The sequence below is a fragment of the Nycticebus coucang genome, chromosome 12, assembly GCF_027406575.1.
Source record: "Nycticebus coucang isolate mNycCou1 chromosome 12, mNycCou1.pri, whole genome shotgun sequence".
NCBI lineage: Eukaryota > Metazoa > Chordata > Mammalia > Primates > Lorisidae > Nycticebus > Nycticebus coucang.
In genome coordinates, this window is record NC_069791.1 from 27,884,948 (window position 1) to 27,904,348 (window position 19,401).

At 39.1% G+C, this 19,401-nt stretch overlaps 1 pseudogene; it reads right to left on the bottom strand.

Annotated features, from left to right (window-relative positions):
* Positions 1-14,044: 14,044 nt before the first annotated feature.
* LOC128561905 (developmental pluripotency-associated protein 2-like) lies at positions 14,045-14,961 on the bottom strand (annotated as a pseudogene).
* Positions 14,962-19,401: the final 4,440 nt, after the last annotated feature.

The window sequence follows — 19,401 nt, forward strand, 5'->3', positions numbered from 1 at the left end:
ATTTTAAAATTACCAGTTAGAAATTAAAATATTACAAGTATTCACACTTTTGACAGAAACTACTTAATATCTAGAAACAAATTTAATAAGAAAAGCATAAGAGCTCTATTCATAAAACAATGATATTTCTCCACGAATGGCTAACAAACATATGAAAAAATGTTCATCATCCCTAATTATTAGAGAAATGCAAATCAAAACCACCCTGAGATACCATCTAACCCCAGTGAGAATGGCCCACATCACTAAATCTCGAAGCTGCAGATGCTGGTGTGGATGTGGGAGAAGGGAACACTTTTACACTGCTGGTGGGACTGCAAACTAATATAACCTTTTTGGAAGAAAGTATGGAAAACCCTCAAAGAACTCAAACTAGACCTCCCATTTGATCCTACAGTCCCATTACAAGGCATCTACCCAGAAGAAAAAAAAAATCCTTTTACCATAAGGACACTTGCACTAGACTGTCTATTACAGCTCAATTTATAATTACCAAAATGGGGAAACAGCCTAAATGTCCACCAACCCAGGAATGGATTAACATTCATGTATGTGTATATCATGGAATACTATTCAGCCATTAAAAAAGATAGAGACTTTACATCTTTTAACCTGGATTGAAGTGGAACACATTATTCTTAGTAAAGCATTACAAGAATGGAGAAGCAAGAATCCCATGTACTCAGTTCTGATATGAGGACAAGTAATGACCTGGGTTGATAGGCACTTAACGTTGTTTCCACATCTTTGCAATTCTGAATTGAACTGCTATAAACAGTCAAGTACAAATGTCAACTATTGATAGAATGATTTTTTTTTCTTCTGGGTAGATACCCAGTAATTGGATTATGGTATCAAATAAGTGATCCACTTTTAGCTCTTTGAGGATTCTCCATACATCTTTCCAAAAAGGCTATTTTAGTTTGCAATCTCACCAACAGTGCATAAGCGTTCCCCTCTCTCCACACTCCAGTCAGCATCTGTAGCTTTGAGACCTTGTGATGTGGCCATTATCACTGAGGTTAGCTGATAAAAAGTGATTTTGATTTGCATTTCTTTGATGGTTAAGGACAATGAGCATTTTTTCATGTGTCCATTGGCCATTCATTTGTAGGACATTATTTTATAACTATTGACTCAGGGTGAGGGGAAGGCTTTCTAAGTGAAACAGGAAACCCAGAATTGATTAAAAATAAATATAACAGATTACAATACATTAAAAATTCAAACTTTTTTTTTTTTTTGAGACAGAGTCTCCCTCTGTTGCCCCAGGCTTAAGTGCCATGACATCAGACTAGCTCAGAGCAACCTCAAACTCACGGGTTCAAGGGATCCTCCTGTCTCAGCCTCCTAAATAGCTGGAACTCCAGGTACCCACTACAACACTGGATAATTTTTCTATTTTTAGTGCAGATGGGGTATCACACTTACTTATGCTGGTCTTGAACTCCTAAGCTCAAGGGATCCTCCTTCCTCAGCTTCCCAGAGGGCTAGGATTATTGGCGTGAGCCACCCTGCCTACTCTAAAAGTTCAAAATTTTATATATGAAAAATATCATTAAGAAAGCCACCTAACTACTATGAAACTAATTTATAGCTTTCATATGAAAGCTATAACCCAATTATAGCCCAAGAATATGGGGAAAGAGGAGAGGGAGGGGGGAGGATGGGCGGAGGGAGGGTGATTGGTGGGACCACACCTACGGTGCATCTTACAAGGGTACATGTGAAACTTACTAAATGTAGAATATAAATGTCTTAACACAATAACCAAGAAAATGCCAGGAAGGCTATGTTAACCAGTTTGATGAAAATATTTCAAATTGTATATAAAACCAGCACATTGTACCCCATGACTGCATAAATGTACACAGCTATGATTTAATTTAAAAAAGAAAGAAAGAAAGCCACCTAATGTCAGACAAGGAAAAAAATGTAACACATATAGGCGGCGCCTGTGGCTCAGTGAGTAGAGCGCCGGCCCCATATGCCGAGGGTGGTGGGTTCAAACCCAGCCCCCACCAAACTGCAACAAAAAAATAGCCGGGCGTTGTGGCAGGCACCTGTAGTCCCACCTGCTTGGGAGGCTGAGGCAAGAGAATCGCGTAAGCCCAGGAGTTGGAGGTTGCTGTGAGCCATGTGACGTCATGGCACTCTACCTGAGGGTGGTACAGTGAGACTCTGTCTCTACAAAAAAAAAAAAAAAGATTGCAAGAGGGACTTTACCTAACAATTGCAATCAGTGTAACCTGGCTTATTGTACCCTCAATGAATCCCCAACAATAAAAAAAAAAAAATGTAACACATATAATAGATAAAAGGCTAATATCCCTAATGTATAAATAAAATAATAAGAAAAAGAAAAGGAAGTAAATGGAAAAATGGGCGAAGGATAGCAGTAGACAAATCACTGAAGAACAAATACAAAAATAAACCTATAAACACAAAGAGGCTATAATTAAAATCAAAATAAGAAAATAATTTTTGCCCTGGGGAATGGGAAGACTTGAAAAGCATTCAATTCTGGTGGGACTGTTGGGCAACCTGGCAATCTCCTCACCTAAATTCATACAATCTATGGGAAAGAAATTTGCCCATGAAATTGTAACCCAGCACTTCTCTCCCTAGGGTGCTAGCTCACAGATAGACTAACAAATTATAAAGCAATTATAACACGATTCCATTTTCGTGAAGAAATGTACATATACAAATGCGTGCATGTGTGTGTGTGTGTGTGCGAGCAAGAAAGAGAGGCATTTGTCTTTAGCTGGGTCGATACGAAATGAGAAAAAGGTTGGGAAGAATAAGCACAAATTGGTACATGATAAATGGAGTTGAATGGGTGGGAAAACTTTGTCTATTTCTTTGTATATGCTTATCTCAAAAGTAATATTTTTTACCATAATTAGAATGGCAATTTTAATGACATCTATGTGGCTTTAATTTGTAAACTGAATAAAATACTTGACTTTAAATTATTTCACTTCTTCATCCAATAAACATAATTTTTTCAATTCATACACATATTCTTCCGTTCACAGATCTATTTTTCACATTATTATCACTCAATAAATACTTATTGAATAAGTGACTAAATGGTCAGGCATTCTCAATCTTTTATCTATGAGCCTTTTTCCTCCTTAAGTATATTAACTAGTTTTGATTTCTACTGAGCTTGTTAGTACTAATTAATCATCACTTTTTTTAAAGATTATTAGAAAACTGCTTTCATTGTCCTAGGGACTTAGCTTCCTCTCAGTTCCCTTCCCCCTCCTATTGCCACCCTCGCCTCATCCACCCCCATGTGGAAAGCATGCATTTGTTGGCATACTGTTTATGCACTCATTTTTAAATATCATATTATTAGAAATGAATGTGTTTTCAAGCATGAGGAATAATGTGGGACTATTTGAATAATTGTCCCTTGCATTCGAAGAATAAACTATTGGACTCAATTACAGCTTATGCTTTATTATTCTAGGTAAAAAATAATTCCCCAATTAACCAGGGAGGGAAAAGACTAATTGAGTTGTGAAAATACAGAATTATATTAGATCCCCATAGTTTAAAAATACAAAATGTGTTAAAACAAGCAATTCTGCACATCAAGCAGATTTTCTACAGTGATAGTGAAAATGTTATTTGTTCCCAGTCTGTCTGAAGCCCCTACTTCTCAAGTCCAGACTAATTATTTGGCATACGTCAAGTTCCCAATCAAACTGATCAAAAAAGTATGTTCTTATGCTTCTCTCCAGAAAATCCAGCTGCCTATCTAAGTGACCTGCAGGGAGAAATTTTTCATAGATGGTATTTTGTTGTTGTTGTTCAGTCTTTCTAATTACTCTCCCTAAATCATCTAAAGACTAAAAGGAAAATTAAACTAATACTGAATAAGGGTCTAAAATGCATAAGCTACTTGACATATGCTATCTCATGCTACAAACATATACTGTTAAATGGCTATTATGGTATCCACTTTGAAGATATGGAAACTGAAGCTTAGAAAGGGTAATGCAGATTGACCAGTCAAAGTCCGAAATGCTCCAAAATCTGAAACTTCTTGAGCGCTGACACAATGCCATCAGTGGAAAATTCAATACCCAACCCCATGTAATGGGCCGTGATCAAAACTTTGTTTCATCCACAAAATTATTTAAAATATTATGAAAAATTACCTTCAGGCTATGTGTACAAGGTATATGAAACATAAATAAATTTTGTGGCTAGACTTGGGTACAAGCCCCAAGATATCTCACTAAGCATATGCAAATAATGCAAATATTCCAAACTGAAAAAAATCCAAAGTTGAGAATACTTCTGGTGCCAAGCATTTCAGATAAAGGACAATCAACCTGTAACTTGACCAAAATCTGACAGATAGTAAATGTCAAATCCCAGACCCAAACCCAGGTCTATCTAACTCCAAAGTTTGTGCTTCTACACCAAAGCCACCTCTAGGAAGTCATAAATGTTGCCCAAATAGGAGCATGATTGCACGGATCTTTCCATTTCGTATTTCATAATGGCCAAATTTCACAATGATTGTCTTAATATAACAGGATTTTCAATATAAATTAAAACCTTAATTACTTCTCATTAAACTAGACCTTGTTGCTGTCTATACAAATTCTCTGCCCACTGGAAAAAGATGCAGTAAGAAGTAACCCAGGCTCCAATTTAATTATGTTCATTTGTCTTCAGAATTCTTTGTGGCAAACCAATTAACAAACAAAATGCGATTATATTCAGACAGCAAAGCTAAACACCATTCCTGGTAAATACAAATATTACTAATTAGAGTTTTAATTAGAATAAACTTTAAGCCAAAGGAAATACAGAGATAAACATACCAAACACAAGTCAATGTAATGGCAAGAACTATGTTGGCAGAAAATACTTAAGTCTGCAGGCAAGCTCTGCAAAGTCTTATACTGCCCCCCCCCCAATTTTATGCCATCCTTTTAAATACCTTTGTTTCCAAATCTAACTACAAATATCAAATATAGAAGTTTTCAAACTGGGCCAGCATCAGTTTATACTCAGCCTTTGCAAACAACCATTGTAGGTCTTTGCTAATAAGCATCATGAAGAGAAAACAAAATATAATGAAGTCAAAGGTTTGGGAGCATCTTCTACCTGTAGAAACATCTTGAGTTTTCTCTGCCAAGACTTAAGGGTCCCTGCCCAATTTCAGGGTTTGCCCGGAGGATATGTTCAGTACCTGGCATTAAAAATCAAAAAGATTATCAGGCGGTGCCTGTGGCTCAAGGAGTAGGGTGCCGGTCCCATATGCTGGAGGTGGTGGGTTCAAACCCATCCCTGGCCAAAAAAAAAAAAAAGAAAGAAAAAGCAACAGCTAACATCATACTTAATGGTGAAAGACTTAAAGATTTCCCACAAAGATCAAGCACCCCAACCTAGCTTCCCTCTTAAAAAAAAATCAAAAAGATTATCTCATGAGCAATGTAAAATAAATCAGGCAACTACCAAGGTGATGATGAATAGTATCGATACTATGTTAACCAGTTTGATGAAATTAACAATTATGGGTATAAACCAGGGAAGGAGTCCCTGTCATATAACTTGCAATCACCAAGAAATTAAGGGAAGCAAAAGGCTACTACCAAACAAAAGCCTAATTTGAGACTAATTATTTGGCAGTAGGAAATTCAAATGAGCAATCTTGTCCATGGTGCTGTAATTGACAGTTAGGTTTGAAAAAAATGTAAAGGATCAATTGGGCAGGGTTTGGAACACTCATCCATTCTAAAACTATGTGGCCATAGAAACCTAGTGAGGATGCTCTTTAAGCACTGGCACAGAACTATCTCAAAAACACAATATGAAAAGAAAAATTTAGAGTACAGAATAATGAGTAAAATATGTAATCATTTCAGTTATTTAAAAAGTACTAGAAGAAAAGAAAGACCATGAATGTATTTGGACTGAATTTATATAAAATATCTCTGAAAGGACCAGGTCTCCAGAGAGGAGGCCTGGGTGGAGGGATGGGCAGGACAGAGGATTTTCATTGTATAGTTGTGCATTTTAAATTTTACGAGTGCTACTCAAGGTGACCAATAAGAAACAGACTGAGAGCCACGTGACTACAAGTTCTGACATTAATAATGACTCTAAAGTGTCTCATCACCCTAAATAAAGGAGTGAGAAATAAGGATGCAGTGTGACCCAAGAATCTCCAGCTAGAAGTTGTCCCTGTAGATACAGGTGTATTCCAAAATACACATTCACAACAATATTCACGATAGCAATGTTATTAATAGGACAAACTTGAGACAACATAAAAGCATATTACTGATCAGTTATTTATGTAAATTGTGGTAGATCACCCATCTACTGAGTATAATGGGCCAGGGGGAGAGCAAACCTATGAACTGAAATGACTGTGTGATGATGGACCAGCTGTATCTTGAATATAGAATTTCCATTTGGAAAGCGAGGATTCTTAGACCCACTCTACCTTGTGAATGAGTGAGTCAGAGTTCACCCACCCCAAAACAGCATGTCAAGCCAGAGTCACAAAGGCTGGATGGCTCAGGTGTCAACAAAAGCCCAGTAGAAATCCATTCATTAGCTGTTTTTCAAAAACAGTGCCCCTCGTAACCATGTCATGGAAGTGACATGCCTCTCTTTGCCAGATGTTCCAATTGGCAATATCACCAGTCACAGAGACTTGTGGTTAAAGTGAGTAAAGTGGTGGGAGGCCCTCGGAGTGCTAATGCTCCTCTCCAATTGAGGAAATTGCCTCTGACCTTCATGGGATGGGGAAATACAGGCATATAACATCTATCAATTCCTATCATACATTTATATACATATTAGGTAGAAACAACGAAAACAGTATATTCAATTGGCCCAAAAGAGACACAAGATTATGTTAACTTTCCTTCCACACTATGAAGCTTGCCCAAAACCCATCAGTGGAATTCAGTGGCCCTTCCTCCCACAGGATGGGCAGGAGATTGACTTGGGCTCCATCAGAGTGGTAAGATTTAAGGTCCTCCCCTCCCCAGTTACTCAGCGTATTCAGACAGTGTCCAGTCGCCTTCGATCCCTCTTGTGGACAGGGAGACCTCAGCCTCACCACTGGTCACCTTCCTCATTAACTCAGGTTAAAAAGAAATTAGGGACACAGAGGGAGAAAGTGGCTTTGTGCCAATACACAGCACATTCATTTCAGTTTTGAGTGGTAGAGCAGAGTCTATGGCCCCTCCAAATGAACTTTGATTCTTGTGTTTGACCCAAAGCTCTATATCAGGTGGCAACATTATCATCATTGACATCATCTGTTTCAGCTTTAGGGCTTCCTTGTCTCAGCAGCCGTGACCACATTGTTTCCAGGCCGGGGTCATGGGGATTATGGCCTTTGGATATCTTAAGCTTTACTGAAACAGCAGCTACTTTAAGAATACATCTTGATCCAGGGTGTCTCTGCCTCTTCTCAAGATAAAAATCTCTTAAGTTCTACCCTGGTCTCAACATAAGGGCGACTGGAGTTTTGCAGGTGAGGAACTGATCACAAGAATTTATATCATCCTCTAGCGGGTCTCCTGCGTCAGCACCGTAAACCCAGTCTGGGGCAGTAAGAGCCTACTCGGCAGTCAGTGGTTCAATCTATGACTTCCCATGGGAATTAGTCATGAAAATTCCCTGTGGCTATATGAGGCCAAAGCTCCCTTACAGCAGCCACCACAAAAAATTCTGAGCCCTTTACCATCATGTCCAACGAATCGATGATTAGGATGATAAAGTGAATAATAAGCTGAGCGGTAAGACAGCCCAGCTGTTGCCTTTCTTCCTTAACAAGCATTATGCATCTCAGCTGCTCTCTCTTAAGGGAACTAGCCAAAGTTCTTATGGATCACCTGGTTTCTACCTTTAGCAGCCACAAATGTTTCCTCTTTTCATCTCCCTTTCAGGTGCTGAGGACCTGTATGATAAAAGTGTAATTCCAAACTCTTCGAATCTGTAGACCCTGATAGAAGATAAATCTCAAAACGTATCTCTACAACTATTGTCTGAAAGGCATTGGAACCTTCTGCACAGCCAGGACAAATCTTAGTACTAGTTATAACAATGGGGCATACTTGAGGCTACCCACCAGATTAGTTAGCCTACAAGACATGCTTTAAGCAACAGTGTTTGGACCTGCTTCCTCATACTTCTCCTACAAGCAGCACTCCAATTCCTCCTGATTAACAAGAAATGAAGGGGAAGAACCTTCATGGCCCAGTTGGCCCTACAATTTGGTCAGAATGTTTGGTACCAGTTTACAAGGACTTCCTTCGAATCCTGTTAATCAACCTACAAAGCCCTTCTTCCTCTTCAAGAAACCCATATCTTCATCCATGTTCTGTCTTTATTGCAAATACTGTTAAAAACTACAAGAGCTGTGAGATTTCACTCTTCTTGTGAAATAAGTTAGCATGATGCATGCTTGCAGAAGACATGAGACTCTTGGTTAGGTCAGAGACAAAGGACCAGGGGTGGGATTAGAGTAAGTCAAGAAAAGTTCCTAGGATGAACATTTGAGGAGGCCCTTACTCTCAAGACTGTGCAATTGCAGAACAGCCTTAAGAAGTCTCTCCTCAAATTTTTACCCTTTTCTCCTCCTAGTCCCAGCCCTGCAAAGCAGTTTATTACAGCAATAGTAGCAGCCAGAGTATCAGCATTTCCTTGTGCCAAGATCCCATTTCTTCACAGTGGAGTGCAGAGAACATCTGCATACACAGTAGGTTGCATTATAGGCAGTAAACAAAGCTTAGAAAAGCTAAATCTTTCATAATGAAACAGTGAGTGTGACTGTTCTTTGCTCCAGAGGAAGACACTCCCTCTGTGTTCCAAGACAACTGTCTGTATGAATGTCCGTGAAAGAATGATTCAGAACAAAAGCAGTCAGTGCCTCCACTCACAAGATGTTCGGAAACACGCATAGATCCATGGAGAAATGTCACAGTGATTTTTATTTATGCATATATATAAATGTTATGCTAAAATATATTGTCATAAACTTGTATCTTTTACAAACCCATCTCCTCCTCTTTTGATGACCAAGCTTTTACTTAAATCATGTTTTTTTTTTAAATGGTGTTTGGTAATCTGACTCAAACTGGGGAGAAAATAAAAGGTAATTGTAGCATATAATGCAGAAAGGGAGTTGTCCTATAGAAGTCCCATTCAGTGTGTCTAGTGTCCCCAGTGGGACTGAAGGACTCATGAAAAGGTAAGTTCCTGATAGAGAGAAACAGAGTTATATTGTCTGGTGAGATAGGGAAAGGGGGCAACCATGTCCCAAAAAGGAAAGTATTTATCCACCCAGCAACTTCAAAAAATATTGCCACTAGATAGGTGACCACCCTAGGGGCTCTCTTTAAGAAACTAAGGACCTGCAGAATAAAGTGGAAGAAACCCTCCAAACACCCACAAATCTGGGGGCCCTGTAGGAAGATAAAGTTCAAAATACCGTTACATACAATCATCCTGAATCCATAATTTTTGTCCAGTCATAAGTTAAAACTGACTAATAATGGAATAATAGACCTTGCTTTCATGTTCAAGGGCCTATATTAGAACCACATAGAGTATCAAATGTGTATTTTTAAAATATCCAAATGTAGAGCAATAAAAACTAACAGCGAAAGACATAATGCTCACTTTCCTTTTATTTAGCATAAAAATTTGCTTTAACCACTCTTCCTCAAACTCTCTTCTAAACAAATTTATGTTAATATTCTTACTTTTATCTGTTTAACATATACCCAATAAGTTAATAAAATCTATTCCCAGGTCTAGAAATTAGGAATGATCTTGCTTTGGTTTTATCAGCTTTAGTATTAATAATATTAGCATGTTACTGATATTCTGGAATAATAATCAACCTAGGTTCTTTCTGCTCCTTCTTAAGAGTAAGGACCTCTTTCCCTGAGTCCTATTTCAGACTCTGGAAATAGGCAGATATGAATTGCTTAGGTTGGTAGCTCAGCACCATTCTACTCTTGAGTACCAGTTTCTCACTGTTCTCTCCCTTACCTGAGGCTTTGGTCTGCATTCCAGGTCTTTAATAACTAAGATTCTTAAGAAGCACTCCAGCATCTTCGTGATTTGTTCTTGTCTTGGGGTTGATGCCAACTCCTAGTATTCCCATGATTACCTCAAACTTATTTCCAACTCAGTTGATGCTGAGGAACATGACTTAGCCATGCTCTTCAGAATTGTGGCCAGCTGCTTATGCCATTCCTACCTGGAATTGCCTTCAGTTGGAACTTCTGCTAAAAGTTTTCTTGCCCTACCTGTCCCTCTCCTGATTGTAAACTGATTTTCAGACCTACATTTTTATATTCCCTTCTGCGTATCTATCTATTCATACCTAAAGTAATTATTCCCGCCATTTTAGGTCCCGAGGTGAGGCGGCCGAGACGCGGCGCGCAGGCGGGCTCAGCCCCGGAGCTGGGCCGGCCCCGCCCCTGGCTCAGGCCCCGCCCCTGGCTCAGGCCCCGCCTTTCCCCGCGTGTCTGCCGCCGAGAGAAGGCGACTGAGCCGACCGGGCCTCCACACGGGTCCGGCCCCGTCCGCGCAGAGTCCCTGGTCGGCGGCGCCTCCGAGCTGCCCGGCTGCCTGTTGTTTCCGCCCTGGCCGCCGCGGGTCGGGCTGTGCGCTTAGTGCCCGGCTCAGGCCCCCGAAGTGCCGGCGGGGGCGACAGCGGCCTCGGGCCCCGCGGAGACCGAGCGGCTGGAGGACGAGGCGGCGGCCGCGAGGAGGAGGATGGGGGCTAACCAGTTAGTGGTGCTCAACGTGTACGACCTGGTTGGGCTTCTGTGGATCATTCCTTTTCTTCCATAAGTCTGCTGCATATATGAAAATACGGTAGTTGACCACCTCCCTACATTGACCATCTCCTTCAGTTTTTGTAATGTTCGTAGACTGGACGTGTACCACATGAACTCAATGGAAGACCACCTCTGTAAGTTGTATCTTGACTACTTGGATGGTGTAACATACAATATTAATTTACCCTCTATAACTTGACCAGTTCGGTTCACTCTACACCAAGAGGTAGAAACTGTGAACTTTGCTCATTAGTTGTATTATTTTTTTCTTTAGTATAAGTTCTTTTTTACGACGTATTATTACTGTATGTTAAATCAGGCCTAATGTCCTATTGTTTATCATGTGCTGGGAAAGATTTTTCGATGTGAAGGCCTGGTACATCCTGCAATGACTGAAAAATTTTATATTTAATTAAGACATAAGGGCCCAAAGGAAAGAACTCAAAGAGCTGACATTGAAGGAAAAGGTCGATCTTTTACATTTTCTAGAAAGCAGCAGCCAGAGAAAGACAGCAGAACATTTTGGTGTTAGCAAGACCACAGTTAGCAACATCCAATAACGTAAACATGAGTACTTAGAGAAATACAGTAAAGACAATGGAGACCTACAGCAGAAAAAGAGGAAAACTTCCCTGGATGAAGTCAATCAAGCCACGTTAAGCTGGTTCAAACAAACGAGGGCAGTTAATGCCCGGATCTCTGGGCCGATGATTCGAGAAGTGGCAAAGAAATTCGCACAGGAATTTGGGGTGGCAGATTTCCAAGCATCAAGTGGTTGGCTTGAAAAATTTAAACTACGAAACAAGATCTTCCAAAAAGTCTTGTGTGGTGAATCCAATGACGTTTCAGCAGAAGTTGTGGAAGAGACTCCGAGGGAAGAGGATGTCAGGCATCTGATAATGCAGTTGAAGTCATTTGCTGCAGAAAAATGCCCAGGTATGCTGAGTGGTGTGGCCAGCATTGAGAGTGCTTTCTGCACTTACATTTGTAGTAAGAGACAGGTCAAGATTGACTCTTTCTTCAGAAAGAATAATTAAACCATGAGAAAACAGTAATTGTATTGATTTTACATGATACTGTCTGTATGATTTTACTGTTTTGATTATATATGATTTCATATGATATTCTCTAATAAATATTGTATAAGAAAGTGAAGTACTTGTATGTATCAGTATAATACGCCTAGTTCCTTGTGTTGACTACCTCTATATATTGACCGGTTTGTTACAGTCCCTTCGGTGGTCAACTTATAGAGGTTTTACTGTAATTGTATGGAGGTCACCTATATTAACTTCTTTCTTATGGAGGAATAGTATAATCCTCAAAAGGTTATTTAATTGTGTATGGTGCTTCTGAATTACTGCTTGCTGTCTTCTCAGTGATTATGTTTCTCTTTGTATGTTGGGGTGCTCTTTCACCAATAAAACATATGTTAAGAGTTACAAAAAAAAATAAAAATAAAGTAATTATTCCATGACCTTGATCTTTGGCTCACCGTGGCAACACACACACATCTGTCAACAATTGGAATTCTCTTTAGCAATTGTTCCAATTACTCACTTAACTTCAGTGGGTCTTTTAGTGATGACCTCCAACCTAACCTAGAATGGAAGTTCACTGGCTGTCAGAGGCAATGGTTTGATTCAGCACAGGGTTACCTTCTGCAGCTAAACACCATCTTTTCCCAAACTCCTTATCCAGATTATTGACCATCTTAGCCTGTTTTGTGTGGCTATAAATGAATACCTCAGCCTCGGTAATTTATAAAGAAAAGAGGTTTATTTGGCTCACAGTTCTACAGGCTGTATAAGAACCATGGCAGCAGCTTCTGCCTCTCTGAAGGACCTTGGGCTGTTACCACTCATGGTTAAAGGCAAAGGGGAGCTAGTGTGCGAGGTTCACATAGCCAGAGAAGAAGAAAGAGAGAAGGAAGAGATACAGGGATCTTTTTAACAACCAGCTCTCTAGGGACTAAGAGAAAAAAAACTCACTCACCTGAAGGGAGCTTTTTAATTTACAAGGAATCCACCCCTATAACCCAGACATCTCCCATTTGGGTCCACCTCCATCCCTGGGGATCAACTTTACACATGAGATTTGGTGGAGACAAACAAACCACATCCAGACTATAGCATTGACCAGTTAGGGTTCTGATTCCTGCTACCAAAATTATGTGCCTGGCTTCAGGATTATCTGTCAGATCAATCTTTGTCTACCTAAATCCAAGACTTACTATTTCCTTTTATTCATGAAGACTCCCAAAACCCACAGCTTACTTTCTGCCTGCCTGAGGCAACTGAAATATACAGACACATTTGCATTCCCACATGGTCACTAGGTTCCCCTTGGATTTTTGCTGATAGACATAGCCCACCTGTTCCTTCTGTTTATCCCACTATCAGCTTCCCCACTCATATAATAAAGCCTATACTTCGCTGTACTAAGAGATTCATGATCTATTTTCCGAAAATCAACTTCCCTTTTCTGTGACTAGCACACAATTTAACTTGAGGAGAATGAGTAGCTCAGTAAGGGACCCACCAAAGCGAGAAAGGAAAATTGTATCACATGTAAAGCTTGTCAGTGTCATGCTGCGGGCTTCAGACTTCATTGGTTCTACAGAAAAGCATGGGAAGGAAAAAGAGTCAATGCTCTAAGAGCCCGGACATTGGAGCCAGACTGCCTGGATAGGAATCCCGACTCTGCCACACTTTTGTTCATATCGCCACTGACCTTGTCAGAAAAATCTTTAAATTTCTGGAAGCTACCAAACTCACAATACTATATACAAATTCCAAAATTTAAAAATTCACATTTTATTCTTGGCAACAAATACTGTCATTTGTTTCCCTTGAAGTAACAGTTTCACTTTGTTCATTTTTGAGAAATTGTCTGCCAAATAACCAAATTCAAACAACCATACTTTGTCTACCAGATATTTTTTTCTTTTTTTTTTTTTTAAGTTGACTGCAATGACTTTATTTCAGTGGCTTTCCAAGTCCCCCAAAGGGTCTCCTTAGACAGGACTGGCACCCAGTCAACCATCTTCACAGTGGACTCCTAATTACTTGACTCTGTTTTGTAGATCACAGAGGTTCCTTCCAATGATCTCTTCTTCCATTTCCTCAAATCAGCTTACACATTCTGAAGGTATATCCATCACTCTCTAATACTTTGAGGTGGCATATTCTGGTCTCTTAGTTTGTGTTTGAAGTAGATCGCTTCTTCCTCTTTGCTGTCATTAATCTTTTCATTATCTTCTTATTTCTCTTAGCACAGTCAGGGTGTAACATATTATCTTCTAGGCCTGGAGATGGGAAAATGCAGGCTGGTAACAGGAAGAGGGAAATCATCCTCCTGGGAGTGGCAGGCACCCAGGCCTGACCTGCATGAAACTGTAGGCAGACCCAACCCTCTGTGTCTGCGGGGAGAAGCTCGCCATGGATCGCACACCACCTAAGGTCAGAAGCCGTTGTCAAAAAGACCTCAGCAGAAGCAGGAATGGACTATGAATTCAGAGTCTCAGGCTGAGCAGCTTTTGCAGCAATCCTTGCCCAGGATGCCACTGCAGATTCCTGAGCTGACGTTATCACTTCCACTCTGTCAAGCTCTTCTGTTTTCACATTCATCTTGGACCTTTCCTGAGGTCTTGCTCTCTTGGTCTCTGCCTTGAGTTTCCTTGAACATGAATGTACTCTGGCCTCCTTTGGTGTTTCAGGAATTTCACATTTCTGTTCAGGAGAGGCATGCTCCTGAAGCCTCAGAAAAACTTCTGTTTCCTTGCCATCAGTACTCAGCTTGAGTTGCTGGCACCAGTTCCTTAAAGTGTCTCGACACACATCATTAATGGGAGGCAAAATGGTTGGCAAGGGAAGATCAGGTTTTTTACATCTAGCTTTTCAGGTAGCTTTTGATTTCTTGGAGGTAAATGAATGTCATTTTGTTTCTGGGTATTGTTCAATTTGACATCAGAAGTTGAAGAAACAGTTGGTTCCATTTGTTCTTTATTTGAATCGTCTTTAACTGGAACCAATATCAAAATCACACTTTATTCATCATCTATTTCCTCCTCGGAGAAATTCTTCTGGCTGCTACCATGATTTGAGTCTGACATTTTTTCAGCAGGACCTGGCGGAGGTAAAGCCAACAATGGTAAGGATCGGTACAGTTTACTTCTTTTAATCTCTACCAGACATTCTTTCGAGTAAAAATGCTTTTCGTAAAAGCAGTTCATTTAGCTCACAAATCAAACAATTACATGAGGACTTTCTCTCAGTACAACCCTCATAGATCAGTATATATCAGAAGGGCTTTATACAGGCCGTTTTGTCGCACAGAAAATTAAAAATATGTGTAAAATGAAATTTTTCAATATACCTGCAGAACAAAATAGTACATACTAGAAAATATCACTTAAAACATAATCAAACTAAATAGTTTCTGCATAGTTAAGGACATAGTCCATAGAGCAAATAGACAACCTACAGAATGGAAGAAAATATTTGCATGTTATACATCAGATAGAGGACAGAATCTACAAAGAACTCAAGCAAATCAGCTGGAAAAGATCAAACAACTCCATTAAAAAGTGGGCAAAAGACATGGGCAGAAATTTTCAATGAAGATAGACTAATGACCAACAAACACATGAAAAATTCTCAGTGTCTCTAATCAGGGAAATACAAACTGAAACCACCATGAGATATCATCTAACTCCAGTAAGAAGGGTACACATCAAAAATTCCAATACAACAATGTTGGTGTGGATGTGGAGAGAAAGGAACACTCTTCTACTGCTGGTGGGACTGCAAACTAGCCCAACCTCCATGGAAAGTAGTATGGAGATACCTCAAAGATCTAAAGGTAAACTTACCACCTCATCCTGCAATCCCACTATTAGGTATTTACCCAAAGGAAAAAAGACATTTTGTCATCACTTGAACTCGAATGTTTATAGCAGCACAACTCACAATTGCAAAGATGTGAAACCAACCCAAGTGCCCATCAATACATGAATGAATTAATAAATTGTGGCAATAGATAGCATGGAATACTACTCAGCCATAAAAAATGGTGACCTAGGGGTGGCCCCTGTGGCTCAAAGGGGTAGGGCGCCATATGCCAGAGGTGGCAGGTTCAAACGCAGCCCTGGCCAAAAAAAAAAAAAAATGGTGACCTAGTATCTTTTGTAACAATCTAGATGGAAATGGAGACCATTTTCCTAAGTTAAGTGACACAAGAATGGAAAAATAAACACCACATGTAGTCAATACTAAACTGGAACTAGATGATCAATACTTACGTACACATATGGAAGAAAAACTCAGTGGAATTTAAATAGGTGAGAGAGAGTAGGAGGGCATGGGTAAATTTACTCAATGGGTATGCTGCACACTTTCTGGGTGAAGGTCACACTCATAAATTTGACTTAAAATATACAAAAGCAAACTATGTATGTACCTCATAATATCCTGAATGTTTTTTTAAAAAAAACTGTTTGCCCAATAAAAAGGCTTGAATGTCAGATTTGTAAATCATCTTTGCTCAATTAAACTCTGTTAAGTATTTTTTTTAATCTTAAAGGCAAAAAAGAAAAGAAAAAGCATATGTGTGTGTGGGTATAAAAATACATATACCATCATCTATTTTCCACACGATGTTTGCGTTTTCATCAATGTAAGTATATAATATTTTAATTTTGATGATACTTTGGGAAAACCTAAGATTTTGTATAGCAATTTTAACTGCAACTGAATTTTAATCAGATAATATAATCAATTACATAAAATTGTGATTAAATATTATAGTTTTTGTTTTATTGCTCTCAATAAAAAAAGATACAGGGTACCAGGGGCCCTTATTTGGATATAAGTATTGGAATTACTTGAGGAGCTTAAAATAATAACACAAAATAAATGTGTACTCACAAAAAAAAAGTGTACTCAGGTTGAGATTTAGCAAAATTAATAATTTTTACTGCTTCATAAAGACATTCTTAAGGGAAACTCATTATTATTTTTTTTTTTTTTACTGTAAGCATGTGTCAATGAAGAATAAAGAGCTGCTAGTATAGTTTGGTACATTGACTTCATTTGTGTTCCAGGCTGGCATTTTATCCACCCTTGAGTAGAGGTGGAAAAGCAAAGCTATATAAGAAGGAAATATTTTAGTGGTAGGCATAGTATTTGATGATAAAGGACATGTGAGAAAATGGAAGGAAGAGGGATCAATCTTACAAAGATGGCTTCTCAACATAAGGAACAAAAGACAGCTACAGCAATGGGTCTGTTTATGTGAAGTTTTGGAAACATCTTCAAGAAATAATTTTTCCTCAGAGAACAGAGATTCAGGGGACAATATTTTGTTCAGAGGCAGGGATTCTAAGAGTAGATGTGCTGACCGCTCAAATTGCCATCCCTGCCAGCTTTCCGTGGATCTATGACTGACTACTAGTTTCAGGGAATTGCAATTATAAATCTAGAAATACTTAAAAGATGTGCTTAACTAACTGCTTATCTGGACGTCAATAATAAAAGGTTCTAGCTACACTGGAGGCTGGGACCGCAACAACAACCATCCCAAACATGGGATTATTGACATCAGTTGGCAAACCTGACTGAGACATTGCTGAAGAGGTGGCATGCACCACCACTGGCTCATGCCTGTAATCCCAGCACTTTGGGAGAGTGAAAGAGGAATATCACTCAGGGTCAGGAGCTCAACACCAGCCTGAGCAAGAGCAAGACCCTGCCTCTACTAAAAATAGAAAAATTAGCTGGCAGGATGGCACATGCCTGTAGTCACAGCTACTCGGGTGGCTGAGGCAGGAGGATGGCTTGAGCCCAGGAGTTGGAGGTTGCAGTGAGCTGTGATGACATCATACACTCTGGTCCAGGCAACAGAGTGAGACCCAGTCTCCAAAAAAAAAAAAAAAGAGGTGGCACTTTGACAAGGATATTTGGTATCAGTCATTAGCCCTGGAGCAAACATCAGCAGTCTCGACATCAGATGTTATGCTCCTTGGAATAAGCTTCATGAATCATAAGTAATATTAGCAGCATGGCAATCAGTATGCACCAGCAACAGAGCCACGCACGGGGTGCACAACAACTGGTCCTCCACTGAGCCAGAGGACAGAAATGGGAAATGGTGCGTGGGAAGTAATCAAAGAGCTAATTCATGAAGAACTTGAGAGAGCACTTCTAGAGAAAACCCAATATTCTTTATAAAGAATTTAAAGTAGAACTATGGTTCCCACAGAGATACAAGAAAAGCCAGAAAAAAATACTGCTTTGAGGTATTATTTTTCCTCCATAGGTGATATAACCTAAGCAAATGGTTATTAGTATAAACAAAACTCTAATACATGAAAATTAATTTTCTAATTATTCTTATCTTCCATGGACATTGGCTTCATCCTAAAGTCTATTTTAACACTGACCCATTGTCTCCAAGAAAATTTGCTTTAATTAGGAATCAAAAAATGTAAATTCTCTTTTTCATAAAGATTGTTTGCCTGTTTTTATTTTATCCACAGACTCTGTCTGTGTCTAGTCATTAGTGATAACCAAATGTTACTACATGGCCTGACGTCAGTATCTATTTTCCACTCTATATAATACTAATCTTTGGAGGATTTAAGTTGCTTTGTTGTGCTTTAGGATAGTTAACCTATCTAATGTATTTCTCTGTTTCACAAAAGAAAAAAAAGTATTATGTATCTGCTGTAAAGATCAGTAACCTGACCATAGCTGAAATATATTAGAGGTTTCAAGTGAAAATTTGTTAAATTCATGATTTACCATCTAAAACCCAAAAATATAAATGAAAGGAACTATGAACATGCAATATATACTGAGTACTTATTAAACTTTGGTTATCTTCTATTATTTAATAAAAACAAGTTGTAAATAGAAATTTCTGATGACTCTCGCCCTCACCACAAATTTCCAGCCATACTGATGTTTTTGCCATTCCTCAAACAGGAATGCAAAAGCTCATTCCTGCCTGAAAGATTATCCACCAAGAGTCTAAAGACAGACAAATGGCCAAAAAGCACATGAAAAAATGTTCATTGTCCCTAATCATCAGAGAAATCCAAATCAAAACCTCCCTGAGATATCACCTACCCCCAGTGAGAATAGCCCTCCTCACAAGGTCCCAAAACTGTAGATGCTGGCATGGATGTGGAGAGAAGGGAACACTCTTATACGGCTGATGGAATTGCAAACTAATACAGCCTCTAGTGAAAGAAGTATGGAGAATCCTCAAAGAGCTAAAAGTAGACCTTCTATTTGATCTCACAATACTAATATGAAACCAATAGGTAAACATCTACACCTCCATATGAGAGAAAAACAAAATTAAATTTGCATGCAAAGGGAGGGAGAAGGAGGGAAAGGGATTGATGTGCTTTAGCCTAATAAGGACAATGTAAGGATATTGAACTTTACCTAACAAATGCAAACAATGTAACTTAATCATTTGTACCTTCATAAAAATCTGAAATAAAAAAATAAATTAAATAATAAACATTTACTATTTCAAAGTTCCT